Below are 26626 nucleotides of genomic sequence, written 5' to 3'. Positions count from 1 at the left end.
AGAGGCTCTGCCGCGGCCGAGCGCCATGAGATGTTGCGTCCTCTGGGAAAGCACAGATCCCCACTGCTGTTGTGCCTGTAGATAGGGTGCCAAGGCACCGTGAAGAGCAGCAAGAGCTTTCAGGGCTGGGCCCTTCCTTGTGGGAGAAGGAGCCGGACGTTTGCCTTTTCGGCAAGAGGCTCTGCCGCGGCCGAGCGCCATGAGATCTTGTGTGTCTGGGGAAAGCACAGATCCCCACTGCTGTTGTGCCTGTAGATAGGGCGCCAAGGCACTGTGAAGAGCAGCAAGAGCTTTCAGGGCTGGGCCCTTCCTTGTGGGAGAAGGAGCCGGACGTTTGCCTTTTCGGCAAGAGGCTCCTGCCGTGGCCGAGCGCCATGAGATGTTGCGTCTCTGGGAAAGCTCAGATCCCCAGTGCTGTTGTGCCTGTAGATAGTGCGCCAAGGGTAGGTGAAGAGCAGCAACAGCTTTCAGGGCTGGGCCCTTCCTTGTGGGAGAAGGAGCCGGACGTTTGCCTTTTCGGCAAGAGGCTCTGCCGCGGCCGAGCGCCATGAGATGTTGCGTCTCTGGGAAAGCACAGATCCCCACTGCTGTTGTGCCTGTAGATAGTGCGCCAAGGGTAGGTGAAGAGAAGCAAGAGCTTTCAGGGCTGGGCCCTTCCTTGTGGGAGAAGGAGCCGGACGTTTGCCTTTTCGGCAAGAGGCTCTGCCGCGGCCGAGCACCATGAGATGCTGCGTCACTGGGAAAGCACAGATCCCCACTGCTGTTGTGGCTGTAGATAGGGTGCCAAGGCACCGTGAAGAGCAGCAAGAGCTTTCAGGGCTGGGCCCTTCCTTGTGGGAGAAGGAGCCGGACGTTTGCCTTTTCGGCAAGAGGCTCTGCCGCTGTAGAGCGCCATGAGATCTTGTGTCTCTGGGAAAGCACAGATCCCCACTGCTGTTGTGCCTGTCGATAGGGCGCCAAGGCACCGTGAAGAGCAGCAACAGCTTTCAGGGCTGGGCCCTTCCTTGTGGGAGAAGGAGCCGGACGTTTGCCTTTTCGGCAGGAGGCTGTGCCACAGCCGAGCGCCATGAGATGTTGCGTCTCTGGGAAAGCACAGATCCCACTGCTGTTGTGCCTGTTGATTGGGCGCCAAGGGTAGGTGAAGAGCAGCAAGAGCTTTCAGGGCTGTGCCCTTCCTTGTGGGAGAAGGAGCCGGACGTTTGCATTTTCGGCAAGAGGCTCTGCCGTGGCCGAGCGCCATGAGATGTTGCGTCTCTGGGAAAGCACAGATCCCCACTGCTGTTGTGCCTGTAGATAGGGTGCCAAGGGTAGGTGAAGAGCAGCAAGAGCTTTCAGGGCTGGGCCCTTCCTTGTGGGAGAAGGAGCCGGACGTTTGCCTTTTCGGCAAGAGGCTCTGCCGCGGCCGAGCGCCATGAGATCTTGCGTCTCTGGGAAAGCACAGATCCCCACTGCTGTTGTGCCTGTAGATAGGGCGCCAAGGCACCGTGAAGAGCAGCAAGAGCTTTCAGGGCTGGGCCCTTCCTTGTGGGAGAAGGAGCAGGACGTTTGCCTTTTCGGCAAGAGGCTCTGCCGCGGCCGAGCGCCATGAGATGTTGCGTCTCTGGGAAAGCACAGATCCCCACTGCTGTTGTGCCTGTATATAGTGCGCCAAGGGTAGGTGAAGAGAAGCAACAGCTTTCAGGGCTGGGCCCTTCCTTGTGGGAGAAGGAGCCGGACGTTTGCCTTTTCGGCAAGAGGCGCTGCCGCGGCCGAGCGCCATGAGATGTTGCGTCTCTGGGAAAGCACAGATCCCCACTGCTGTTGTGCCTGTAGATAGGGTGCCAAGGCACCGTGAAGAGCAGCAAGAGCTTTCAGGGCTGGGCCCTTCCTTGTGGGAGAAGGAGCCGGACGTTTGCCTTTTCGGCAAGAGGCTCTGCCGCGGCCGAGCGCCATGAGATCTTGTGTGTCTGGGAAAGCACAGATCCCCACTGCTGTTGTGCCTGTAGATAGGGCGCCAAGGCACTGTGAAGAGCAGCAAGAGCTTTCAGGGCTGGGCCCTTCCTTGTGGGAGAAGGAGCCGGACGTTTGCCTTTTCGGCAAGAGGCTCTGCCGTGGCCGAGCGCCATGAGATGTTGCGTCTCTGGGAAAGCTCAGATCCCCAGTGCTGTTGTGCCTGTAGATAGTGCGCCAAGGGTAGGTGAAGAGCAGCAACAGCTTTCAGGGCTGGGCCCTTCCTTGTGGGAGAAGGAGCCGGACGTTTGCCTTTTCGGCAAGAGGCTCTGCCGCGGCCGAGCGCCATGAGATGTTGCGTCTCTGGGAAAGCACAGATCCCCACTGCTGTTGTGCCTGTAGATAGTGCGCCAAGGGTAGGTGAAGAGAAGCAAGAGCTTTCAGGGCTGGGCCCTTCCTTGTGGGAGAAGGAGCCGGACGTTTGCCTTTTCGGCAAGAGGCTCTGCCGCGGCCGAGCACCATGAGATGCTGCGTCACTGGGAAAGCACAGATCCCCACTGCTGTTGTGGCTGTAGATAGGGTGCCAAGGCACCGTGAAGAGCAGCAAGAGCTTTCAGGGCTGGGCCCTTCCTTGTGGGAGAAGGAGCCGGACGTTTGCCTTTTCGGCAAGAGGCTCTGCCGCTGTAGAGCGCCATGAGATCTTGTGTCTCTGGGAAAGCACAGATCCCCACTGCTGTTGTGCCTGTCGATAGGGCGCCAAGGCACCGTGAAGAGCAGCAACAGCTTTCAGGGCTGGGCCCTTCCTTGTGGGAGAAGGAGCCGGACGTTTGCCTTTTCGGCAGGAGGCTGTGCCACAGCCGAGCGCCATGAGATGTTGCGTCTCTGGGAAAGCACAGATCCCCACTGCTGTTGTGCCTGTTGATTGGGCGCCAAGGGTAGGTGAAGAGCAGCAAGAGCTTTCAGGGCTGTGCCCTTCCTTGTGGGAGAAGGAGCCGGACATTTGCCTTTTCGGCAAGAGGCTCTGCCGCGGCCGAGCGCCATGAGATCTTGTGTCTCTGGGAAAGCACAGATCCCCACTGCTGTTGTGCCTGTAGATAGGGCGCCAAGGCACCGTGAAGAGCAGCAAGAGCTTTCAGGGCTGGGCCCTTCCTTGTGGGAGAAGGAGCCGGACGTTTGCCTTTTCGGCAAGAGGCGCTGCCGCGGCCGAGCGCCATGAGATGTTGCGTCTCTGGGAAAGCACAGATCCCCACTGCTGTTGTGCCTGTAGATAGTGCGCCAAGAGTAGGTGAAGAGCAGCAAGAGCTTTCAGGGCTGGGCCCTTCCTTGTGGGAGAAGGAGCAGGACGTTTGCCTTTTCGGCAAGAGGCTCTGTCGTGGCCGAGCGCCATGAGATCTTGCGTCTCTGGGAAAGCACAGATCCCCACTGCTGTTGTGCCTGTAGATAGTGCGCCAAGAGTAGGTGAAGAGCAGCAAGAGCTTTCAGGGCTGGGCCCTTCCTTGTGGGAGAAGGAGCCGAACGTTTGCCTTTTCGGCAAGAGGCTCTGCCGCGGCCGAGCGCCATGAGATCTTGCGTCTCTGGGAAAGCACAGATCCCTACTGCTGTTGTGCCTGTAGATAGGGCGCCAAGGTTAGGTGAAGAGCAGCAAGAGCTTTCAGGGCTGGGCCCTTCCTTGTAGGAGAAGGAGCCGGACCTTTGCTTTTCAGCAAGAGGCTCTGCCGCGGCCGAGCGCCATGAGATCTTGCGTCTCTGGGAAAGCACAGATCCCCACTGCTGTTGTGCCTGTAGATAGGGCGCCAAGGCACCGTGAAGAGCAGCAACAGCTTTCAGGGCTGGGCCCTTCCTTGTGGGAGAAGGAGCCGGACGTTTGCCTTTTCGGCAAGAGGCTCTGCCGCGGCCGAGCGCCATGAGATCTTGTGTCTCTGGGAAAGCACAGATCCCCACTGCTGTTGTGCCTGTCGATAGGGCGCCAAGGCACCGTGAAGAGCAGCAAGAGCTTTCAGGGCTGGGCCCTTCCTTGTGGGAGAAGGAGCCGGACGTTTGCCTTTTCGGCAAGAGGCGCTGCCGCGGCCGAGCGCCATGAGATGTTGCGTCTCTGGGAAAGCACAGATCCCCACTGCTGTTGTGCCTGTAGATAGTGCGCCAAGAGTAGGTGAAGAGCAGCAACAGCTTTCAGGGCTGGGCCCTTCCTTGTGGGAGAAGGAGCAGGACGTTTGCCTTTTCGGCAAGAGGCTCTGCCGTGGCCGAGCGCCATGAGATCTTGCGTCTCTGGGAAAGCACAGATCCCCACTGCTGTTGTGCCTGTAGATAGGGTGCCAAGGCACCGTGAAGAGCAACAACGGCTTTCAGGGCTGGGCCCTTCCTTGTGGGAGAAGGAGCCGGACGTTTGCCTTTTCGGCAGGAGGCTGTGCCACAGCCGAGCGCCATGAGATGTTGCGTCTCTGGGAAAGCACAGATCCCCACTGCTGTTGTGCCTGTTGATTGGGCGCCAAGGGTAGGTGAAGAGCAGCAAGAGCTTTCAGGGCTGTGCCCTTCCTTGTGGGAGAAGGAGCCGGACGTTTGCCTTTTCGGCAAGAGGCTCTGCCGCGGCCGAGCGCCATGAGATCTTGTGTCTCTGGGAAAGCACAGATCCCCACTGCTGTTGTGCCTGTCGATAGGGCGCCAAGGCACCGTGAAGAGCAGCAAGAGCTTTCAGGGCTGGGCCCTTCCTTGTGGGAGAAGGAGCCGGACGTTTGCCTTTTCGGCAAGAGGCGCTGCCGCGGCCGAGCGCCATGAGATGTTGCGTCTCTGGGAAAGCACAGATCCCCACTGCTGTTGTGCCTGTAGATAGTGCGCCAAGAGTAGGTGAAGAGCAGCAACAGCTTTCAGGGCTGGGCCCTTCCTTGTGGGAGAAGGAGCAGGACGTTTGCCTTTTCGGCAAGAGGCTCTGCCGTGGCCGAGCGCCATGAGATCTTGCGTCTCTGGGAAAGCACAGATCCCCACTGCTGTTGTGCCTGTAGATAGTGCGCCAAGAGTAGGTGAAGAGCAGCAACAGCTTTCAGGGCTGGGCCCTTCCTTGTGGGAGAAGGAGCCAAACGTTTGCCTTTTCGGCAAGAGGCTCTGCCGCGGCCGAGCGCCATGAGATCTTGCGTCTCTGGGAAAGCACAGATCCCTACTGCTGTTGTGCCTGTAGATAGGGCGCCAAGGCACTGTGAAGAGCAGCAACAGCTTTCAGGGCTGGGCCCTTCCTTGTAGGAGAAGGAGCCGGACGTTTTCCTTTTCGGCAAGAGGCTCTGCCGCGGCCGAGCGCCATGAGATGTTGCGTCTCTGGGAAAGCACAGATCCCCAGTGCTGTTGTGCCTGTAGATAGTGCACCAAGGGTAGGTGAAGAGCAGCAAGAGCATTCAGGGCTGGGCCCTTCCTTGTGGGAGAAGGAGCTGGACGTTTGCCTTTCCGGCAAGAGGCTCTGCCGTGGCCGAGCGCCATGAGATGTTGCGTCTCTGGGAAAGCACAGATCCCCACTGCTGTTGTGCCTGTAGATAGGGTGCCAAGGCACCGTGAAGAGCAGCAAGAGCTTTCAGGGCTGGGCTCTTCCTTGTGGGAGAAGGAGCCGGACGTTTGCCTTTTCGGCAAGAGCCTCTGCCGCGGCCGAGCGCCATGAGATCTTGCGTCTCTGGGAAATCACAGATCCCCACTGCTGTTGTGCCTGTAGATAGGGCGCCAAGGCACCGTGAAGAGCAGCAAGAACTTTCAGGGCTGGGCGCTTCCTTGTGGGAGAAGGAGCCGGACGTTTGCCTTTTCGGCAAGAGGCGCTGCCGCGGCCGAGCGCCATGAGATCTTGCGTCTCTGGGAAAGCACAGATCCCCACTGCTGTTGTGCCTGTCGATAGGGCGCCAAGGCACCGTGAAGAGCAGCAACAGCTTTCAGGGCTGGGCCCTTCCTTGTGGGAGAAGGAGCAGGACGTTTGCATTTTCGGCAAGAGGCTCTGCCGCGGCCGAGCGCCATGAGATGTTGCGTCTCTGGGAAAGCAGAGATCCCCACTGCTGTTGTGGCTGTAGATAGGGCGCCAAGGCACCGTGAAGAGCAGCAAGAGCTTTCAGGGCTGGGCCCTTCCTTGTGGGAGAAGGAGCAGGACGTTTGCCTTTTCGGCAAGAGGCTCTGCCGCGGCCGAGCGCCATGAGATGTTGCGTCTCTGGGAAAGCACAGATCCCCACTGCTGTTGTGCCTGTAGATAGGGCGCCAAGGCACCGTGAACAGCAGCAAGAGCTTTCAGGGCTGGGCCCTTCCTTGTGGGAGAATGAGCAGGACGTTTGCCTTTTCGGCAGGAGGCTGTGCCACAGCCGAGCGCCATGAGATGTTGCGTCTCTGGGAAAGCACAGATCCCCACTGCTGTTGTGCCTGTTGATTGGGCGCCAAGGTACCGTGAAGAGCAGCAAGAACTTTCAGGGCTGGGCCCTTCCTTGTGGGAGAAGGAGCCGGACGTTTGCCTTTTCGGCAAGAGGCTCTGCCGCGGCCGAGCGCCATGAGATCTTGCGTCTCTGGGAAAGCACAGATCCCCACTGCTGTTGTGCCTGTCGATAGGGCGCCAAGGCACCGTGAAGAGCAGCAAGAGCTTTCAGGGCTGGGCCCTTCCTTGTGGGAGAAGGAGCCGGACGTTTGCCTTTTCGGCAAGAGGCGCTGCCGCGGCCGAGCGCCATGAGATGTTGCGTCTCTGGGAAAGCACAGATCCCCACTGCTGTTGTGCCTGTAGATAGTGCGCCAAGAGTAGGTGAAGAGCAGCAACAGCTTTCAGGGCTGGGCCCTTCCTTGTGGGAGAAGGAGCCGGACGTTTGCCTTTTCGGCAAGAGGCTCTGCCGCGGCCGAGTGCCATGAGATCTTGCGTCTCTGGGAAAGCACAGATCCCCACTGCTGTTGTGCCTGTAGATAGTGCGCCAAGAGTAGGTGAAGAGCAGCAACAGCTTTCAGGGCTGGGCCCTTCCTTGTGGGAGAAGGAGCCGGACGTTTGCCTTTTCGGCAAGAGGCTCTGCCGTGGCCGAGCGCCATGAGATCTTGCGTCTCTGGGAAAGCACAGATCCCTACTGCTGTTGTGCCTGTAGATAGGGCGCCAAGGCACCGTGAAGAGCAGCAAGAGCTTTCAGGGCTGGGCCCTTCCTTGTAGGAGAAGGAGCCGGACGTTTGCCTTTTCGGCAAGAGGCTCTGCCGCGGCCGAGCGCCATGAGATGTTGCGTCTCTGGGAAAGCACAGATCCCCAGTGCTGTTGTGGCTGTAGATAGTGCGCCAAGGGTAGGTGAAGAGCAGCAAGAGCTTTCAGGGCTGGGACCTTCCTTGTGGGAGAAGGAGCTGGACGTTTGCCTTTTCGGCAAGAGGCTCTGCCGTGGCCGAGCGCCATGAGATCTTGTGTCTCTGGGAAAGCACAGATCCCCACTGCTGTTGTGCCTGTCGATAGGGCGCCAAGGCACCGTGAAGAGCAGCAACAGCTTTCAGGGCTGGGCTCTTCCTTGTGGGAGAAGGAGCCGGACGTTTGCCTTTTCGGCAAGAGGCTCTGCCGCGGCCGAGCGCCATGAGATCTTGCGTCTCTGGGAAATCACAGATCCCCACTGCTGTTGTGCCTGTAGATAGGGCGCCAAGGCACCGTGAAGAGCAGCAAGAACTTTCAGGGCTGGGCCCTTCCTTGTGGGAGAAGGAGCCGGACGTTTGCCTTTTCGGCAAGATGCTCTGCCGTGGCCGAGCGCCATGAGATCTTGCGTCTCTGGGAAAGCACAGATCCCCACTGCTGTTGTGCCTGTAGATAGGGTGCCAAGGCACTGTGAAGAGCAGCAACAGCTTTCAGGGCTGGGCCCTTCCTTGTAGGAGAAGGAGCCGGACGTTTTCCTTTTCGGCAAGAGGCTCTGCCGCGGCCGAGCGCCATGAGATGTTGCGTCTCTGGGAAAGCACAGATCCCCAGTGCTGTTGTGCCTGTAGATAGTGCACCAAGGGTAGGTGAAGAGCAGCAAGAGCATTCAGGGCTGGGCCCTTCCTTGTGGGAGAAGGAGCTGGACGTTTGCCTTTCCGGCAAGAGGCTCTGCCGTGGCCGAGCGCCATGAGATGTTGCGTCTCTGGGAAAGCACAGATCCCCACTGCTGTTGTGCCTGTAGATAGGGTGCCAAGGCACCGTGAAGAGCAGCAAGAGCTTTCAGGGCTGGGCTCTTCCTTGTGGGAGAAGGAGCCGGACGTTTGCCTTTTCGGCAAGAGCCTCTGCCGCGGCCGAGCGCCATGAGATCTTGCGTCTCTGGGAAATCACAGATCCCCACTGCTGTTGTGCCTGTAGATAGGGCGCCAAGGCACCGTGAAGAGCAGCAAGAACTTTCAGGGCTGGGCGCTTCCTTGTGGGAGAAGGAGCCGGACGTTTGCCTTTTCGGCAAGAGGCGCTGCCGCGGCCGAGCGCCATGAGATCTTGCGTCTCTGGGAAAGCACAGATCCCCACTGCTGTTGTGCCTGTCGATAGGGCGCCAAGGCACCGTGAAGAGCAGCAACAGCTTTCAGGGCTGGGCCCTTCCTTGTGGGAGAAGGAGCAGGACGTTTGCATTTTCGGCAAGAGGCTCTGCCGCGGCCGAGCGCCATGAGATGTTGCGTCTCTGGGAAAGCAGAGATCCCCACTGCTGTTGTGGCTGTAGATAGGGCGCCAAGGCACCGTGAAGAGCAGCAAGAGCTTTCAGGGCTGGGCCCTTCCTTGTGGGAGAAGGAGCAGGACGTTTGCCTTTTCGGCAAGAGGCTCTGCCGCGGCCGAGCGCCATGAGATGTTGCGTCTCTGGGAAAGCACAGATCCCCACTGCTGTTGTGCCTGTAGATAGGGCGCCAAGGCACCGTGAACAGCAGCAAGAGCTTTCAGGGCTGGGCCCTTCCTTGTGGGAGAATGAGCAGGACGTTTGCCTTTTCGGCAGGAGGCTGTGCCACAGCCGAGCGCCATGAGATGTTGCGTCTCTGGGAAAGCACAGATCCCCACTGCTGTTGTGCCTGTTGATTGGGCGCCAAGGTACCGTGAAGAGCAGCAAGAACTTTCAGGGCTGGGCCCTTCCTTGTGGGAGAAGGAGCCGGACGTTTGCCTTTTCGGCAAGAGGCTCTGCCGCGGCCGAGCGCCATGAGATCTTGCGTCTCTGGGAAAGCACAGATCCCCACTGCTGTTGTGCCTGTCGATAGGGCGCCAAGGCACCGTGAAGAGCAGCAAGAGCTTTCAGGGCTGGGCCCTTCCTTGTGGGAGAAGGAGCCGGACGTTTGCCTTTTCGGCAAGAGGCGCTGCCGCGGCCGAGCGCCATGAGATGTTGCGTCTCTGGGAAAGCACAGATCCCCACTGCTGTTGTGCCTGTAGATAGTGCGCCAAGAGTAGGTGAAGAGCAGCAACAGCTTTCAGGGCTGGGCCCTTCCTTGTGGGAGAAGGAGCCGGACGTTTGCCTTTTCGGCAAGAGGCTCTGCCGCGGCCGAGTGCCATGAGATCTTGCGTCTCTGGGAAAGCACAGATCCCCACTGCTGTTGTGCCTGTAGATAGTGCGCCAAGAGTAGGTGAAGAGCAGCAACAGCTTTCAGGGCTGGGCCCTTCCTTGTGGGAGAAGGAGCCGGACGTTTGCCTTTTCGGCAAGAGGCTCTGCCGTGGCCGAGCGCCATGAGATCTTGCGTCTCTGGGAAAGCACAGATCCCTACTGCTGTTGTGCCTGTAGATAGGGCGCCAAGGCACCGTGAAGAGCAGCAAGAGCTTTCAGGGCTGGGCCCTTCCTTGTAGGAGAAGGAGCCGGACGTTTGCCTTTTCGGCAAGAGGCTCTGCCGCGGCCGAGCGCCATGAGATGTTGCGTCTCTGGGAAAGCACAGATCCCCAGTGCTGTTGTGGCTGTAGATAGTGCGCCAAGGGTAGGTGAAGAGCAGCAAGAGCTTTCAGGGCTGGGCCCTTCCTTGTGGGAGAAGGAGCTGGACGTTTGCCTTTTCGGCAAGAGGCTCTGCCGTGGCCGAGCGCCATGAGATCTTGTGTCTCTGGGAAAGCACAGATCCCCACTGCTGTTGTGCCTGTCGATAGGGCGCCAAGGCACCGTGAAGAGCAGCAACAGCTTTCAGGGCTGGGCTCTTCCTTGTGGGAGAAGGAGCCGGACGTTTGCCTTTTCGGCAAGAGGCTCTGCCGCGGCCGAGCGCCATGAGATCTTGCGTCTCTGGGAAATCACAGATCCCCACTGCTGTTGTGCCTGTAGATAGGGCGCCAAGGCACCGTGAAGAGCAGCAAGAACTTTCAGGGCTGGGCCCTTCCTTGTGGGAGAAGGAGCCGGACGTTTGCCTTTTCGGCAAGATGCTCTGCCGTGGCCGAGCGCCATGAGATCTTGCGTCTCTGGGAAAGCACAGATCCCCACTGCTGTTGTGCCTGTAGATAGGGTGCCAAGGCACCGTGAAGAGCAGCAAGAGCTTTCAGGGCTGGGCCCTTCCTTGTGGGAGAAGGAGCCGGACGTTTGCCTTTTCGGCAAGAGGCTCTGCCGCGGCCGAGCGCCATGAGATGTTGCGTCTCTGGGAAAGCACAGATCCCCACTGCTGTTGTGCCTGTAGATAGGGCGCCAAGGCACCGTGAACAGCAGCAAGAGCTTTCAGGGCTGGGCCCTTCCTTGTGGGAGAATGAGCAGGACGTTTGCCTTTTCGGCAGGAGGCTGTGCCACAGCCGAGCGCCATGAGATGTTGCGTCTCTGGGAAAGCACAGATCCCCACTGCTGTTGTGCCTGTTGATTGGGCGCCAAGGTACCGTGAAGAGCAGCAAGAACTTTCAGGGCTGGGCCCTTCCTTGTGGGAGAAGGAGCCGGACGTTTGCCTTTTCGGCAAGAGGCTCTGCCGCGGCCGAGCGCCATGAGATCTTGCGTCTCTGGGAAAGCACAGATCCCCAGTGCTGTTGTGCCTGTAGATAGTGCACCAAGGGTAGGTGAAGAGCAGCAAGAGCATTCAGGGCTGGGCCCTTCCTTGTGGGAGAAGGAGCTGGACGTTTGCCTTTCCGGCAAGAGGCTCTGCCGTGGCCGAGCGCCATGAGATGTTGCGTCTCTGGGAAAGCACAGATCCCCACTGCTGTTGTGCCTGTAGATAGGGTGCCAAGGCACCGTGAAGAGCAGCAAGAGCTTTCAGGGCTGGGCTCTTCCTTGTGGGAGAAGGAGCCGGACGTTTGCCTTTTCGGCAAGAGCCTCTGCCGCGGCCGAGCGCCATGAGATCTTGCGTCTCTGGGAAATCACAGATCCCCACTGCTGTTGTGCCTGTAGATAGGGCGCCAAGGCACCGTGAAGAGCAGCAAGAACTTTCAGGGCTGGGCGCTTCCTTGTGGGAGAAGGAGCCGGACGTTTGCCTTTTCGGCAAGAGGCGCTGCCGCGGCCGAGCGCCATGAGATCTTGCGTCTCTGGGAAAGCACAGATCCCCACTGCTGTTGTGCCTGTCGATAGGGCGCCAAGGCACCGTGAAGAGCAGCAACAGCTTTCAGGGCTGGGCCCTTCCTTGTGGGAGAAGGAGCAGGACGTTTGCATTTTCGGCAAGAGGCTCTGCCGCGGCCGAGCGCCATGAGATGTTGCGTCTCTGGGAAAGCAGAGATCCCCACTGCTGTTGTGGCTGTAGATAGGGCGCCAAGGCACCGTGAAGAGCAGCAAGAGCTTTCAGGGCTGGGCCCTTCCTTGTGGGAGAAGGAGCAGGACGTTTGCCTTTTCGGCAAGAGGCTCTGCCGCGGCCGAGCGCCATGAGATGTTGCGTCTCTGGGAAAGCACAGATCCCCACTGCTGTTGTGCCTGTAGATAGGGCGCCAAGGCACCGTGAACAGCAGCAAGAGCTTTCAGGGCTGGGCCCTTCCTTGTGGGAGAATGAGCAGGACGTTTGCCTTTTCGGCAGGAGGCTGTGCCACAGCCGAGCGCCATGAGATGTTGCGTCTCTGGGAAAGCACAGATCCCCACTGCTGTTGTGCCTGTTGATTGGGCGCCAAGGTACCGTGAAGAGCAGCAAGAACTTTCAGGGCTGGGCCCTTCCTTGTGGGAGAAGGAGCCGGACGTTTGCCTTTTCGGCAAGAGGCTCTGCCGCGGCCGAGCGCCATGAGATCTTGCGTCTCTGGGAAAGCACAGATCCCCACTGCTGTTGTGCCTGTCGATAGGGCGCCAAGGCACCGTGAAGAGCAGCAAGAGCTTTCAGGGCTGGGCCCTTCCTTGTGGGAGAAGGAGCCGGACGTTTGCCTTTTCGGCAAGAGGCGCTGCCGCGGCCGAGCGCCATGAGATGTTGCGTCTCTGGGAAAGCACAGATCCCCACTGCTGTTGTGCCTGTAGATAGTGCGCCAAGAGTAGGTGAAGAGCAGCAACAGCTTTCAGGGCTGGGCCCTTCCTTGTGGGAGAAGGAGCCGGACGTTTGCCTTTTCGGCAAGAGGCTCTGCCGCGGCCGAGTGCCATGAGATCTTGCGTCTCTGGGAAAGCACAGATCCCCACTGCTGTTGTGCCTGTAGATAGTGCGCCAAGAGTAGGTGAAGAGCAGCAACAGCTTTCAGGGCTGGGCCCTTCCTTGTGGGAGAAGGAGCCGGACGTTTGCCTTTTCGGCAAGAGGCTCTGCCGTGGCCGAGCGCCATGAGATCTTGCGTCTCTGGGAAAGCACAGATCCCTACTGCTGTTGTGCCTGTAGATAGGGCGCCAAGGCACCGTGAAGAGCAGCAAGAGCTTTCAGGGCTGGGCCCTTCCTTGTAGGAGAAGGAGCCGGACGTTTGCCTTTTCGGCAAGAGGCTCTGCCGCGGCCGAGCGCCATGAGATGTTGCGTCTCTGGGAAAGCACAGATCCCCAGTGCTGTTGTGGCTGTAGATAGTGCGCCAAGGGTAGGTGAAGAGCAGCAAGAGCTTTCAGGGCTGGGCCCTTCCTTGTGGGAGAAGGAGCTGGACGTTTGCCTTTTCGGCAAGAGGCTCTGCCGTGGCCGAGCGCCATGAGATCTTGTGTCTCTGGGAAAGCACAGATCCCCACTGCTGTTGTGCCTGTCGATAGGGCGCCAAGGCACCGTGAAGAGCAGCAACAGCTTTCAGGGCTGGGCTCTTCCTTGTGGGAGAAGGAGCCGGACGTTTGCCTTTTCGGCAAGAGGCTCTGCCGCGGCCGAGCGCCATGAGATCTTGCGTCTCTGGGAAATCACAGATCCCCACTGCTGTTGTGCCTGTAGATAGGGCGCCAAGGCACCGTGAAGAGCAGCAAGAACTTTCAGGGCTGGGCCCTTCCTTGTGGGAGAAGGAGCCGGACGTTTGCCTTTTCGGCAAGATGCTCTGCCGTGGCCGAGCGCCATGAGATCTTGCGTCTCTGGGAAAGCACAGATCCCCACTGCTGTTGTGCCTGTAGATAGGGTGCCAAGGCACCGTGAAGAGCAGCAAGAGCTTTCAGGGCTGGGCCCTTCCTTGTGGGAGAAGGAGCCGGACGTTTGCCTTTTCGGCAAGAGGCTCTGCCGCGGCCGAGCGCCATGAGATGTTGCGTCTCTGGGAAAGCACAGATCCCCACTGCTGTTGTGCCTGTAGATAGGGCGCCAAGGCACCGTGAACAGCAGCAAGAGCTTTCAGGGCTGGGCCCTTCCTTGTGGGAGAATGAGCAGGACGTTTGCCTTTTCGGCAGGAGGCTGTGCCACAGCCGAGCGCCATGAGATGTTGCGTCTCTGGGAAAGCACAGATCCCCACTGCTGTTGTGCCTGTTGATTGGGCGCCAAGGTACCGTGAAGAGCAGCAAGAACTTTCAGGGCTGGGCCCTTCCTTGTGGGAGAAGGAGCCGGACGTTTGCCTTTTCGGCAAGAGGCTCTGCCGCGGCCGAGCGCCATGAGATCTTGCGTCTCTGGGAAAGCACAGATCCCCACTGCTGTTGTGCCTGTCGATAGGGCGCCAAGGCACCGTGAAGAGCAGCAAGAGCTTTCAGGGCTGGGCCCTTCCTTGTGGGAGAAGGAGCCGGACGTTTGCCTTTTCGGCAAGAGGCGCTGCCGCGGCCGAGCGCCATGAGATGTTGCGTCTCTGGGAAAGCACAGATCCCCACTGCTGTTGTGCCTGTAGATAGTGCGCCAAGAGTAGGTGAAGAGCAGCAACAGCTTTCAGGGCTGGGCCCTTCCTTGTGGGAGAAGGAGCCGGACGTTTGCCTTTTCGGCAAGAGGCTCTGCCGCGGCCGAGTGCCATGAGATGTTGCGTCTCTGGGAAAGCACAGATCCCCACTGCTGTTGTGCCTGTAGATAGTGCGCCAAGAGTAGGTGAAGAGCAGCAACAGCTTTCAGGGCTGGGCCCTTCCTTGTGGGAGAAGGAGCCGGACGTTTGCCTTTTCGGCAAGAGGCTCTGCCGTGGCCGAGCGCCATGAGATCTTGCGTCTCTGGGAAAGCACAGATCCCTACTGCTGTTGTGCCTGTAGATAGGGCGCCAAGGCACCGTGAAGAGCAGCAAGAGCTTTCAGGGCTGGGCCCTTCCTTGTAGGAGAAGGAGCCGGACGTTTGCCTTTTCGGCAAGAGGCTCTGCCGCGGCCGAGCGCCATGAGATGTTGCGTCTCTGGGAAAGCACAGATCCCCAGTGCTGTTGTGGCTGTAGATAGTGCGCCAAGGGTAGGTGAAGAGCAGCAAGAGCTTTCAGGGCTGGGCCCTTCCTTGTGGGAGAAGGAGCTGGACGTTTGCCTTTTCGGCAAGAGGCTCTGCCGTGGCCGAGCGCCATGAGATCTTGTGTCTCTGGGAAAGCACAGATCCCCACTGCTGTTGTGCCTGTCGATAGGGCGCCAAGGCACCGTGAAGAGCAGCAACAGCTTTCAGGGCTGGGCTCTTCCTTGTGGGAGAAGGAGCCGGACGTTTGCCTTTTCGGCAAGAGCCTCTGCCGCGGCCGAGCGCCATGAGATCTTGCGTCTCTGGGAAATCACAGATCCCCACTGCTGTTGTGCCTGTAGATAGGGCGCCAAGGCACCGTGAAGAGCAGCAAGAACTTTCAGGGCTGGGCGCTTCCTTGTGGGAGAAGGAGCCGGACGTTTGCCTTTTCGGCAAGAGGCGCTGCCGCGGCCGAGCGCCATGAGATCTTGCGTCTCTGGGAAAGCACAGATCCCCACTGCTGTTGTGCCTGTCGATAGGGCGCCAAGGCACCGTGAAGAGCAGCAACAGCTTTCAGGGCTGGGCCCTTCCTTGTGGGAGAAGGAGCAGGACGTTTGCATTTTCGGCAAGAGGCTCTGCCGCGGCCGAGCGCCATGAGATGTTGCGTCTCTGGGAAAGCAGAGATCCCCACTGCTGTTGTGGCTGTAGATAGGGCGCCAAGGCACCGTGAAGAGCAGCAAGAGCTTTCAGGGCTGGGCCCTTCCTTGTGGGAGAAGGAGCAGGACGTTTGCCTTTTCGGCAAGAGGCTCTGCCGCGGCCGAGCGCCATGAGATCTTGCGTCTCTGGGAAAGCACAGATCCCCACTGCTGTTGTGCCTGTAGATAGGGCGCCAAGGCACCGTGAACAGCAGCAAGAGCTTTCAGGGCTGGGCCCTTCCTTGTGGGAGAATGAGCAGGACGTTTGCCTTTTCGGCAGGAGGCTGTGCCACAGCCGAGCGCCATGAGATGTTGCGTCTCTGGGAAAGCACAGATCCCCACTGCTGTTGTGCCTGTTGATTGGGCGCCAAGGTACCGTGAAGAGCAGCAAGAACTTTCAGGGCTGGGCCCTTCCTTGTGGGAGAAGGAGCCGGACGTTTGCCTTTTCGGCAAGAGGCTCTGCCGCGGCCGAGCGCCATGAGATCTTGCGTCTCTGGGAAAGCACAGATCCCCACTGCTGTTGTGCCTGTCGATAGGGCGCCAAGGCACCGTGAAGAGCAGCAAGAGCTTTCAGGGCTGGGCCCTTCCTTGTGGGAGAAGGAGCCGGACGTTTGCCTTTTCGGCAAGAGGCGCTGCCGCGGCCGAGCGCCATGAGATGTTGCGTCTCTGGGAAAGCACAGATCCCCACTGCTGTTGTGCCTGTAGATAGTGCGCCAAGAGTAGGTGAAGAGCAGCAACAGCTTTCAGGGCTGGGCCCTTCCTTGTGGGAGAAGGAGCCGGACGTTTGCCTTTTCGGCAAGAGGCTCTGCCGCGGCCGAGTGCCATGAGATCTTGCGTCTCTGGGAAAGCACAGATCCCCACTGCTGTTGTGCCTGTAGATAGTGCGCCAAGAGTAGGTGAAGAGCAGCAACAGCTTTCAGGGCTGGGCCCTTCCTTGTGGGAGAAGGAGCCGGACGTTTGCCTTTTCGGCAAGAGGCTCTGCCGTGGCCGAGCGCCATGAGATCTTGCGTCTCTGGGAAAGCACAGATCCCTACTGCTGTTGTGCCTGTAGATAGGGCGCCAAGGCACCGTGAAGAGCAGCAAGAGCTTTCAGGGCTGGGCCCTTCCTTGTAGGAGAAGGAGCCGGACGTTTGCCTTTTCGGCAAGAGGCTCTGCCGCGGCCGAGCGCCATGAGATGTTGCGTCTCTGGGAAAGCACAGATCCCCAGTGCTGTTGTGGCTGTAGATAGTGCGCCAAGGGTAGGTGAAGAGCAGCAAGAGCTTTCAGGGCTGGGCCCTTCCTTGTGGGAGAAGGAGCTGGACGTTTGCCTTTTCGGCAAGAGGCTCTGCCGTGGCCGAGCGCCATGAGATCTTGTGTCTCTGGGAAAGCACAGATCCCCACTGCTGTTGTGCCTGTCGATAGGGCGCCAAGGCACCGTGAAGAGCAGCAACAGCTTTCAGGGCTGGGCTCTTCCTTGTGGGAGAAGGAGCCGGACGTTTGCCTTTTCGGCAAGAGGCTCTGCCGCGGCCGAGCGCCATGAGATCTTGCGTCTCTGGGAAATCACAGATCCCCACTGCTGTTGTGCCTGTAGATAGGGCGCCAAGGCACCGTGAAGAGCAGCAAGAACTTTCAGGGCTGGGCCCTTCCTTGTGGGAGAAGGAGCCGGACGTTTGCCTTTTCGGCAAGATGCTCTGCCGTGGCCGAGCGCCATGAGATCTTGCGTCTCTGGGAAAGCACAGATCCCCACTGCTGTTGTGCCTGTAGATAGGGTGCCAAGGCACCGTGAAGAGCAGCAAGAGCTTTCAGGGCTGGGCCCTTCCTTGTGGGAGAAGGAGCCGGACGTTTGCCTTTTCGGCAAGAGGCTCTGCCGCGGCCGAGCGCCATGAGATGTTGCGTCTCTGGGAAAGCACAGATCCCCACTGCTGTTGTGCCTGTAGATAGGGCGCCAAGGCACCGTGAACAGCAGCAAGAGCTTTCAGGGCTGGGCCCTTCCTTGTGGGAGAATGAGCAGGACGTTTGCCTTTTCGGCAGGAGGCTGTGCCACAGCCGAGCGCCATGAGATGTTGCGTCTCTGGGAAAGCACAGATCCCCACTGCTGTTGTGCCTGTTGATTGGGCGCCAAGGTACCGTGAAGAGCAGCAAGAACTTTCAGGGCTGGGCCCTTCCTTGTGGGAGAAGGAGCCGGACGTTTGCCTTTTCGGCAAGAGGCTCTGCCGCGGCCGAGCGCCATGAGATCTTGCGTCTCTGGGAAAGCACAGATCCCCACTGCTGTTGTGCCTGTCGATAGGGCGCCAAGGCACCGTGAAGAGCAGCAAGAGCTTTCAGGGCTGGGCCCTTCCTTGTGGGAGAAGGAGCCGGACGTTTGCCTTTTCGGCAAGAGGCGCTGCCGCGGCCGAGCGCCATGAGATGTTGCGTCTCTGGGAAAGCACAGATCCCCACTGCTGTTGTGCCTGTAGATAGTGCGCCAAGAGTAGGTGAAGAGCAGCAACAGCTTTCAGGGCTGGGCCCTTCCTTGTGGGAGAAGGAGCCGGACGTTTGCCTTTTCGGCAAGAGGCTCTGCCGCGGCCGAGTGCCATGAGATCTTGCGTCTCTGGGAAAGCACAGATCCCCACTGCTGTTGTGCCTGTAGATAGTGCGCCAAGAGTAGGTGAAGAGCAGCAACAGCTTTCAGGGCTGGGCCCTTCCTTGTGGGAGAAGGAGCCGGACGTTTGCCTTTTCGGCAAGAGGCTCTGCCGTGGCCGAGCGCCATGAGATCTTGCGTCTCTGGGAAAGCACAGATCCCTACTGCTGTTGTGCCTGTAGATAGGGCGCCAAGGCACCGTGAAGAGCAGCAAGAGCTTTCAGGGCTGGGCCCTTCCTTGTAGGAGAAGGAGCCGGACGTTTGCCTTTTCGGCAAGAGGCTCTGCCGCGGCCGAGCGCCATGAGATGTTGCGTCTCTGGGAAAGCACAGATCCCCAGTGCTGTTGTGGCTGTAGATAGTGCGCCAAGGGTAGGTGAAGAGCAGCAAGAGCTTTCAGGGCTGGGCCCTTCCTTGTGGGAGAAGGAGCTGGACGTTTGCCTTTTCGGCAAGAGGCTCTGCCGTGGCCGAGCGCCATGAGATCTTGTGTCTCTGGGAAAGCACAGATCCCCACTGCTGTTGTGCCTGTCGATAGGGCGCCAAGGCACCGTGAAGAGCAGCAACAGCTTTCAGGGCTGGGCTCTTCCTTGTGGGAGAAGGAGCCGGACGTTTGCCTTTTCGGCAAGAGGCTCTGCCGCGGCCGAGCGCCATGAGATCTTGCGTCTCTGGGAAATCACAGATCCCCACTGCTGTTGTGCCTGTAGATAGGGCGCCAAGGCACCGTGAAGAGCAGCAAGAACTTTCAGGGCTGGGCCCTTCCTTGTGGGAGAAGGAGCCGGACGTTTGCCTTTTCGGCAAGATGCTCTGCCGTGGCCGAGCGCCATGAGATCTTGCGTCTCTGGGAAAGCACAGATCCCCACTGCTGTTGTGCCTGTAGATAGGGTGCCAAGGCACCGTGAAGAGCAGCAAGAGCTTTCAGGGCTGGGCCCTTCCTTGTGGGAGAAGGAGCCGGACGTTTGCCTTTTCGGCAAGAGGCTCTGCCGCGGCCGAGCGCCATGAGATCTTGCGTCTCTGGGAAAGCACAGATCCCCACTGCTGTTGTGCCTGTAGATAGGGCGCCAAGGCACCGTGAAGAGCAGCAACAGCTTTCAGGGTTGGGCCCTTCCTTGTGGGAGAAGGAGCAGGACGTTTGCCTTTTCGGCAAGAGGCTCTGCCGCAGCCGAGCGCCATGAGATGTTGCGTCTCTGGGAAAGCACAGATCCCCACTGCTGTTGTGCCTGTAGATAGGGCGCCAAGGGTAGGTGAAGAGCAGCAACAGCTTTCAGGGCTTGGCCCTTCCTTGTAGGAGAAGGAGCCGGACGTTTGCCTTTTCGGCAAGAGGCTCTGCCGCGGCCGAGCGCCATGAGATCTTGCGTCTCTGGGAAAGCACAGATCCCCACTGCTGTTGTGCCTGTAGATAGGGTGCCAAGGCACCGTGAATAGCAGCAACAGCTTTCAAGGGCTGGGCCCTTCCTTGTGGGAGAAAGAGCCGGATGTTTGCCTTTTCGGCAAGATGCTCTGCCGCGGCCGAGCGCCATGAGATTTTGCGTCTCTGGGAAAGCACAGATCCCCACTGCTGTTGTGGCTGTAGATAGGGCGCCAAGGGTAGGTGAAGAGCAGCAAGAGCTTTCAGGGCTGGGCCCTTCCTTGTGGGAGAAGGAGCCGGACGTTTGCCTTTTCGGCAAGAGGCGCTGCCGCGGCCGAACGCCATGAGATGTTGCGTCTCTGGGAAAGCACAGATCCCCACTGCTATTGTGCCTGTAGATAGGGTGCCAAGGCACCGTGAACAGCAGCAAGAGCGTTCAGGGCTGGGCCCTTCCTTGTGGGAGTAGGAGCCGGACGTTTGCCTTTTCGGCAAGAGGCGCTGCCGCGGTCGAGCGCCATGAGATGTTGTGTCTCTGGGAAAGCACAGATCCCCACTGCTGTTGTTCCTGTCGATAGGGTGCCAAGGCACCGTGAAGAGCAGCAAGAGCTTTCAGGGCTGGGCCCTTCCTTGTGGGAGAAGGAGCCGGACGTTTGCCTTTTCGGCAAGAGGCTCTGCTGCGGCCGAGCGCCACGAGATGTTGCGTCTCTGGGAAAGCACAGATCCCCACTGCTGTTGTGCCTGTCGATAGGGCGCCAAGGCACCGTGAAGAGCAGCAAGAGCTTTCAGGGCTGGGCCCTTCCTTGTGGGAGAAGGAGCAGGACGTTTGCCTTTTCGGCAAGAGGCGCTGCCGCGGCCGAGCGCCATGAGATGTTGCGTCTCTGGGAAAGCACAGATCCCCACTGCTGTTGTGCCTGTAGATAGGGCGCCAAGGCACCGTGAACAGCAGCAAGAGCTTTCAGGGCTGGGCCCTTCCTTGTGGGAGAATGAGCAGGACGTTTGCCTTTTCGGGAAGAGGCTCTGCCGCGGCCGAGCGCCATGAGATGTTGCGTCTCTGGGAAAGCACAGATCCCCACTGCTGCTGTGCCTGTAGATAGGGCGCCAAGGCACCGTGAAGAGCAGCAACAGCTTTCAGGGCTGGGCCCTTCCTTGTGGGAGAAGGAGCCGGACGTTTGCCTTTTCGGCAAGAGGCTCTGCCGCGGCCGAGAGCTATGAGATTTTGCGTCTCTGGGAAAGCACAGATCCCCACTGCTGTTGTGGCTGTAGATAGGGCGCCAAGGGTAGGTGAAGAGCAGCAAGAGCTTTCAGGGCTGGGCCCTTCCTTGTGGGAGAAGGAGCCGGACGTTTGCCTTTTCGGCAAGAGGCGCTGCCGCGGCCGAGCGCCATGAGATGTTGCGTCTCTGGGAAAGCACAGATCCCCACTGCTGTTGTGCCTGTAGATAGGGCGCCAAGGCACCGTGAAGAGCAACAACAGCTTTCAGGGCTGGGCCCTTCCTTGTGGTAGAAGGAGCCGGACGTTTGCCTTTTCGGCAAGAGGCTCTGCCGCGGCCGAGCGCCATGAGATGTTGCGTCTCTGGGAAAGCACAGATCCCCACTGCTGCTGTGCCTGTAGATAGGGCGCCAAGGCACCGTGAAGAGCAGCAACAGCTTTCAGGGCTGGGCCCTTCCTTGTGGGAGAAGGAGCAGGACGTTTGCCTTTTCGGCAAGAGGCTCTGCCGCGGCCGAGCGCCATGAGATGTTGCGTCTCTGGGAAAGCACAGATCCCCACTGCTGTTGTGCCTGTAGATAGGGCGCCAAGGGTAGGTGAAGAGCAGCAACAGCTTTCAGGGCTTGGCCCTTCCTTGTAGGAGAAGGAGCCGGACGTTTGCCTTTTCGGCAAGAGGCTCTGCCGCGGCCGAGCGCCATGAGATCTTGCGTCTCTGGGAAAGCACAGATCCCCACTGCTGTTGTGCCTGTAGATAGGGCGCCAAGGCACCGTGAATAGCAGCAACAGCTTTCAGGGCTGTGCCCTTCCTTGTGGGAGAAAGAGCCGGATGTTTGCCTTTTCGGCAAGAGGCTCTGCCGCGGCCGAGCGCCATGAGATGTTGCGTCTCTGGGAAAGCACAGATCCCCACTGCTGTTGTGCCTGTAGATAGGGCGCCAAGGCACCTTGAAGAGCAGCAAGAGCTTTCAGGGCTGGGCCCTTCCTTGTGGGAGAAGGAGCCGGACGTTTGCCTTTTCGGCAAGAGGCGCTGCAGCGGCCGAGCGCCATGAGATGTTGCGTCTCTGGGAAAGCACAGATCCCCACTGCTGTTGTGCCTGTAGATAGGGTGCCAAGGCACCGTGAAGAGCAGCAAGAGCTTTCAGGGCTGGGCCCTTCCTTGTGGGAGAAGGAGCCGGACGTTTGCCTTCTCGGCAAGAGGCTCTGCTGCGGCCGAGCGCCACGAGATGTTGCGTCTCTGGGAAAGCACAGATCCCCACTGCTGTTGTGCCTGTCGATAGGGCGCCAAGGCACCGTGAAGAGCAGCAAGAGCTTTCAGGGCTGTGCCCTTCCTTGTGGGAGAAGGAGCAGGACGTTTGCCTTTTCGGCAAGAGGCGCTGCCGCGGCCGAGCGCCATGAGATGTTGCGTCTCTGGGAAAGCACAGATCCCCACTGCTGTTGTGCCTGTAGATAGGGCGCCAAGGCACCGTGAAGAGCAGCAAGAGCTTTCAGGGCTGGGCCCTTCCTTGTGGGAGAAGGAGCCGGACGTTTGCCTTTTCGGCAAGAGGCTCTGCTGCGGCCGAGCGCCACGAGATGTTGCGTCTCTGGGAAAGCACAGATCCCCACTGCTGTTGTGCCTGTCGATAGGGCGCCAAGGCACCGTGAAGAGCAGCAAGAACTTTCAGGGCTGTGCCCTTCCTTGTGGGAGAAGGAGCCGGACGTCTGCCTTTTCGGCAAGAGGCTCTGCCGCGGCCGAGCGCCATGAGATCTTGCGTCTCTGGGAAAGCACAGATCCCCACTGCTGTTGTGCCTGTAGATAGGGCGCCAAGGCACCGTGAGGAGCAGCAAGAGCTTTCAGGGCTGGGCCCTTCCTTGTGGGAGAAGGAGCCGGACGTTTGCCTTCTAGGCAAGAGGCTCTGCCGCGGCCGAGCGCCATGAGATGTTGCGTCTCTGGGAAAGCACAGATCCCCACTGCTGCTGTGCCTGTAGATAGGGCGCCAAGCGTAGGTGAAGAGCAGCAACAGCTTTCAGGGCTGGGCCCTTTCTTGTGGGAGAATGAGCCGGATGTTTGCCTTTTCGGCAAGAGGCTCTGCCGCGGCCGAGCGCCATGAGATGTTGCGTCTCTGGGGAAAGCACAGATCCCCACTGCTGTTGTGCCTGTAGATAGGGCGCCAAGGCACCGTGAAGAGCAGCAACAGCTTTCAGGGCTGCGCCCTTCCTTGTGGCAGAAGGAGCCGGACGTTTGCCTTTTCGGCAAGAGGCTCTGTCGCGGCCGAGCGCCATGAGATGTTGCGTCTCTGGGAAAGCACAGATCCCCACTGCTGTTGTGCCTGTAGATAGTGCGCCAAGGGTAGGTGAAGAGCAGCAAGAGCTTTCAGGGCTGGGCCCTTCCTTGTGGGAGAAGGAGCAGGACGTTTGCCTTTTCGGCAAGAGGCTCTGCCGCGGCCGAGCGCCATGAGATGTTGCGTCTCTGGGAAAGCACGGATCCCCACTTCTGTTGTGCCTGTACATAGGGCGCCAAGGCACCATGAAGAGCAGCAACAGCTTTCAAGGCTGGGCCCTTCCTTGTGGCAGAAGGAGCCGGACGTTTGCCTTCTCGGCAAGAGGCTATGCCGCGGTCGAGCGCCATGAGATCTTGCGTCTCTGGGAAAGCACAGATCCCCACTGCTGTTGTGCCTGTAGATAGTGCGCCAAGGGTAGGTGAAGAGCAGCAAGAGCTTTCAGGGCTGGGCCCTTCCTTGTGGGAGAAGGAGCAGGACGTTTGCCTTTTCGGCAAGAGGCTCTGCCACGGCCGAGCGCCATGAGATCTTGCGTCTCTGGGAAAGCACGGATCCCCACTGCTGTTGTGCCTGTAGATAGGGCACCAAGGCACCATGAAGAGCAGCAACAGCTTTCAAGGCTGGGCCCTTCCTTGTGGCAGAAGGAGCCGGACGTTTGCCTTCTCGGCAAGAGGCTCTGCCGCGGCCGAGCGCCATGAGATGTTGCGTCTCTGGGAAAGCACAGATCCCCACTGCTGTTGTGCCTGTAGATAGGGCGCCAAGGGGTACGTGAAGACCAGCAAGAGCTTTCAGGGCTGGGCCCTTCCTTGTGGGAGAAGGAGCCGGACGTTTGCCTTTTCGGCAAGAGGCTCTGCCGCGGCTGAGCGCCATGAGATGTTGCGTCTTGGGAAACCACAGATCCCCACTGCTGTTGTGCCTGTAGATAGGGCGCCAAGGCACCGTGAAGAGCAGCAAGAGCTTTCAGGGCTGGGCCCTTTCTTGTGGGAGAAGGAGCCGGACGTTTGCCTTTTCGGCAAGAGGCTCTGCCGTGGCCGAGCGCCATGAGATGTTGCGTCTCTGGGAAAGCACAGATCCCCACTGCTGTTGTGCCTGTAGATAGGGCGCCAAGGCACCTTGAAGAGCAGCAAGAGCTTTCAGGGCTGGGCCCTTCCTTGTGGGAGAAGGAGCCGGACGTTTGCCTTTTCGGCAAGAGGCTCTGCCGCGGCCGAGCGCCATGAGATGTTGCGTCTCTGGGAAAGCACAGATCCCCACTGCTGCTGTGCCTGTAGATAGGGCACCAAGGCACCGTGAAGAGCAGCAAGAGCTTTCAGGGCTGGGCCCTTCCTTGTGGGAGAAGGAGCCGGACGTTTGCCTTCTCGGCAAGAGGCTCTGCGGCGGCCGAGCGCCATGAGATGTTGCGTCTCTGGGAAAGCACAGATCCCCACTACTGGTGTGCCTGTTTTTTGGGCGCCAAGGGTAGGTGAAGAGCAGCAAGAGCTTTCAGGGCTGGGCCCTTCCTTGTGGGAGAAGGAGCCGGACGTTTGCCTTTTCGGCAAGATGCTCTGCCGCGGATGAGCGCCATGAGATGTTGCTTCTTGGGAAACCACAGATCCCCACTGCTGTTGTGCCTGTAGATCGGGCGCCAAGGGTAGGTGAAGAGCAGCAACAGCTTTCAGGGCTGGGCCCTTCCTTGTGGGAGAAGGAGCAGGACGTTTGCCTTTTCGGCAAGAGGCTCTGCCGCGGCCCGAGCGCCACGAGATGTTGCGTCTCTGGGAAAGCACAGATCCCCACTGCTGTTTGTGCCTGTCGATAGGGCGCCAAGGCACCGTGAAGAGCAGCAAGAGCTTTCAGGGCTGGGCCCTTCCTTGTGGGAGAAGGAGCAGGACGTTTGCCTTTTCGGCAAGAGGCGCTGCCGCGGCCGAGCGCCATGAGATGTTGCGTCTCTGGGAAAGCACAGATCCCCACTGCTGTTGTGCCTGTAGATAGGGCGCCAAGGCACCGTGAAGAGCAGCAAGAGCTTTCAGGGCTGGGCCCTTCCTTGTGGGAGAAGGAGCCGGACGTTTGCCTTTTCGGCAAGAGGCTCTGCTGCGGCCGAGCGCCACGAGATGTTGCGTCTCTGGGAAAGCACAGATCCCCACTGCTGTTGTGCCTGTCGATAGGGCGCCAAGGCACCGTGAAGAGCAGCAAGAACTTTCAGGGCTGGGCCCTTCCTTGTGGGAGAAGGAGCCGGACGTCTGCCTTTTCGGCAAGAGGCTCTGCCGTGGCCGAGCGCCATGAGATCTTGCGTCTCTGGGAAAGCACAGATCCCCACTGCTGTTGTGCCTGTAGATAGGGCGCCAAGGCACCGTGAGGAGCAGCAAGAGCTTTCAGGGCTGGGCCCTTCCTTGTGGGAGAAGGAGCCGGACGTTTGCCTTCTAGGCAAGAGGCTCTGCCGCGGCCGAGCGCCATGAGATGTTGCGTCTCTGGGAAAGCACAGATCCCCACTGCTGCTGTGCCTGTAGATAGGGCGCCAAGGGTAGGTGAAGGAGCAGCAACAGCTTTCAGGGCTGGGCCCTTTCTTGTGGGAGAATGAGCCGGATGTTTGCCTTTTCGGCAAGAGGCTCTGCCGCGGCCGAGCGCCATGAGATGTTGCGTCTCTGGGAAAGCACAGATCCCCACTGCTGTTGTGCCTGTAGATAGGGCGCCAAGGCACCGTGAAGAGCAGCAACAGCTTTCAGGGCTGCGCCCTTCCTTGTGGCAGAAGGAGCCGGACGTTTGCCTTTTCGGCAAGAGACTCTGTCGCGGCCGAGCGCCATGAGATGTTGCGTCTCTGGGAAAGCACAGATCCCCACTGCTGTTGTGCCTGTAGATAGGGCGCCAAGGCACCGTGAAGAGCAGCAAGAGCTTTCAGGGCTGGGCCCTTCCTTGTGGGAGAAGGAGCAGGACGTTTGCCTTTTCGGCAAGAGGCTCTGCCGCGGCCGAGCGCCATGAGATGTTGCGTCTCTGGGAAAGCACGGATCCCCACTGCTGTTGTGCCTGTACATAGGGCGCCAAGGCACCATGAAGAGCAGCAACAGCTTTCAAGGCTGGGCCCTTCCTTGTGGCAGAAGGAGCCGGACGTTTGCCTTCTCGGCAAGAGGCTATGCCGCGGTCGAGCGCCATGAGATCTTGCGTCTCTGGGAAAGCACAGATCCCCACTGCTGTTGTGCCTGTAGATAGTGCGCCAAGGGTAGGTGAAGAGCAGCAAGAGCTTTCAGGGCTGGGCCCTTCCTTGTGGGAGAAGGAGCAGGACGTTTGCCTTTTCGGCAAGAGGCTCTGCCACGGCCGAGCGCCATGAGATGTTGCGTCTCTGGGAAAGCACGGATCCCCACTGCTGTTGTGCCTGTAGATAGGGCACCAAGGCACCATGAAGAGCAGCAACAGCTTTCAAGGCTGGGCCCTTCCTTGTGGCAGAAGGAGCCGGACGTTTGCCTTCTCGGCAAGAGGCTCTGCCGCGGCCGAGCGCCATGAGATGTTGCGTCTCTGGGAAAGCACAGATCCCCACTGCTGTTGTGCCTGTAGATAGGGCGCCAAGGGTACGTGAAGACCAGCAAGAGCTTTCAGGGCTGGGCCCTTCCTTGTGGGAGAAGGAGCCGGACGTTTGCCTTTTCGGCAAGAGGCTCTGCCGCGGCTGAGCGCCATGAGATGTTGCGTCTTGGGAAACCACAGATCCCCACTGCTGTTGTGCCTGTAGATAGGGCGCCAAGGCACCGTGAAGAGCAGCAAGAGCTTTCAGGGCTGGCCCTTTCTTGTGGGAGAAGGAGCCGGACGTTTGCCTTTTCGGCAAGAGGCTCTGCCGCGGCCGAGCGCCATGAGATGTTGCGTCTCTGGGAAAGCACAGATCCCCACTGCTGTTGTGCCTGTAGATAGGGCGCCAAGGCACCTTGAAGAGCAGCAAGAGCTTTCAGGGCTGGGCCCTTCCTTGTGGGAGAAGGAGCCGGACGTTTGCCTTTTCGGCAAGAGGCTCTGCCGCGGCCGAGCGCCATGAGATGTTGCGTCTCTGGGAAAGCACAGATCCCCACTGCTGCTGTGCCTGTAGATAGGGCACCAAGGCACCGTGAAGAGCAGCAAGAGCTTTCAGGGCTGGGCCCTTCCTTGTGGGAGAAGGAGCCG

The sequence above is a fragment of the Harpia harpyja genome, chromosome 13 (genome assembly GCF_026419915.1).
Source record: "Harpia harpyja isolate bHarHar1 chromosome 13, bHarHar1 primary haplotype, whole genome shotgun sequence".
NCBI classification, from domain to species: Eukaryota; Metazoa; Chordata; class Aves; order Accipitriformes; family Accipitridae; genus Harpia; species Harpia harpyja.
The sequence above is the reverse complement of the archived record's forward strand: the minus strand, read 5'-3'. Positions refer to the sequence as shown.